This window comes from Perissodus microlepis, chromosome 4 (assembly GCF_051167445.1).
Source record: "Perissodus microlepis isolate ML-2025 ecotype Zambia chromosome 4, ASM5116744v1, whole genome shotgun sequence".
Classification (NCBI taxonomy): domain Eukaryota; kingdom Metazoa; phylum Chordata; class Actinopteri; order Cichliformes; family Cichlidae; genus Perissodus; species Perissodus microlepis.
Window position 1 is genome coordinate 26,674,473 of NC_140464.1, and position 2,449 is coordinate 26,676,921.

Sequence of the window (2,449 nt, forward strand, 5' to 3'; positions counted from 1 at the left end):
GCCAGCAGCACAGGCCCTGGTGTTGTGAAGATGTCCTCAGGCAGCAGTACAGGCCCCGGTGTGCTGTAGAGGGCCTCGGTAAGCAGCACAGGCCCTAGTGCGCTTTAGATGGCTTCAGCCAGCAGTACAGGCCCCGGATTGCAGTAGATGGCTTCAGCCAGCAGCACAGGCCCTGGTGTAATTTAGATGGCCTCAGTGAACAGGAGAGGGCCTAGTGTAATTTAGGTGGCCTCACCAAGCAGCACAAACCCTGGTGTGCTGTAGATGGCCTCAGCCAGCAGCACAGGCCCTGGTGTACTCTTGATGGCCTCAGCCAGCAGCACAGGCCCTGCTGTGCTGTAGATGGCCTTGCCCAAGAGCACAGGTCTTGCTGTCATGTAGATGGCTTCAGCCAACAGCACAGGACCTGGTGTGCTGAATATGTCCTCAGCCACCAAGACAGGCCATTGTGTAATGTAGATGCCCTCAGCCAGCAGCACGGGTGCTCCTTTGGCGTAGATGGCCTCAGTCAGCAGCACAGGCCCTGGTTTTGTGAAGATGGCCTTGGGAAACAAAACAGGCTCTCTCTTGTGGTCAAGATATCCTTAGCGAGCCGCACAGACCCTGGTGTACTGTTGATGCCTCAGCCAGCAACACAGGCCCTGGTGTAATGAAGATGGCCTCAGCCACCAGCAGAGGCCCTGGCGTAATGTAGATGGCTTCAGCCAACAGCACAGGCCTTGGTGTGATGGAGATGGCCTTACCCAACAGTACAGGGCCTGGTGTGCTGCAGGTGGCCTCAGGCAGCAGCACTGGCCCTGGTGTGGTGAAGATGGCCTCATCCAGCAGCACAGGCCTTGGTGTAATTTAGGTGGCCTCATCCAACAGCACAGGGCCTGGTGTGCTGCAGGTGGCCTTGCCCAACAGCACAGGTGTTGCTGTTGTGTAGATGGCCTCATCCAGCAGCACAGGTGCTGCTTTGGTGTAGATTGCCTCAGCCAGCAGCACAGGTCCTGGTGTTGTGAAGATGGTCTCGGGAAGCAACACAGGCTCTTGTTGTGGTCAAGATATCCTCAGCAAGCCGCACTGGCCCTGGTGTACTGTTGAAGCCTCTAGAGCTGTCTCAGAGCCTCCTGGAGACTGTGCAGTTAATCTCATGGTAGTGAAACTAAAAGGAGGAATGAAATAATAGGAAAGAAAAATATTCCGCTCTTCTCCCCGCTGCTCTTCTTCCCTCTTCTGGGAGGCAGTGGGGAGGTAGAGCGTACAGCCTAATCTGGCGAGGAGGTGTTGGAAGCGTATCTTACTTGTCTTACTTCTCTCTATCACCTTTTCTGTCCCTTTAAAAAAATGAGGCTCCATAAATGTTAAAGAGGTAAGCATTTCTCAGGTCCAGTGAATAGATAGAATAAACTGTAGAAAACTAAACAGCAGAAAGGAGAAGAGAAATGACAATTTTAACATAAACCAGTGACACACTTCTGATCAACCCTGGGAGGGCCTCCTAGGATTAGGGTGTCTAGTGATAATGGCTGAAACATCCAATGAATCCAAGGTCCACTACTGACGATATGTCCCAAATTTTAATATTATAATTTAGATTAGATCTTTAATCCCTAAACCTAACCAAGGAAAAATGGCAGATTAGCTTGAGTAAAAGAACAAAAGTTAAGGCACACAATGATGTGTGCCGCTGGTAGTTTCTGGGCTGTTTTTCCTCATAACAGCCATCCCCCAAGATTTTCTCCATTTAAAGCAATGCATTGTCAGGGATTCTAACAGCTAGTGCTTTTACTGAATCATGTGATGATTAGTTGGTCTTGTGTACATGTCTATCTCTGCAGTAAATATGTCATTCATTTTGCTGAGTCTGCAGACTCAGGATTTTAGCATTGCCCCGACCTCACAGCAAGAAGGTCCTGATTCATAACTTGACTGGAGACTAGATGGATTCTAGTGTCCATTTCCTCTGGGTACTCCAGCTTTTTCCCACATTCCAAAACATATTTATTTATTTATTTATTATTCTGTGCTAGACTATTGAATAAACTGTTGTATAAATGTATGGTAAACATGTGATTTGTATGTTTTGAGACAGTAAGATGAGAAAAGCACTATATAAATGCAAGTACATTATTTACTGTTCATAGCTTGACAATAACAAGAAATATGTAATATCACCTGAAGAACAACAGAGGAACCGAAATACTCAGGAGTGACATGTGAAAAACAAAGAAAATGGATCTTTTGTCAGAAATCCTTTATGTTTAGACATGTCAGCAGTTATCTGAAGTAAAGCAACTTGCTCAGGATATTTTGTATGTTTGTGTTTGTACCTAGGTGTTCTTAATTGTGTAGTGACCAAAAATTTCTTAAACCGAGAAAAAAAAGACAGAATAAGCAGGCCACATTAGACTTTAGAGGCTGTGGCCTGGAGGAGGGATAAGTAATGTGATAAACAGTGAAGGGG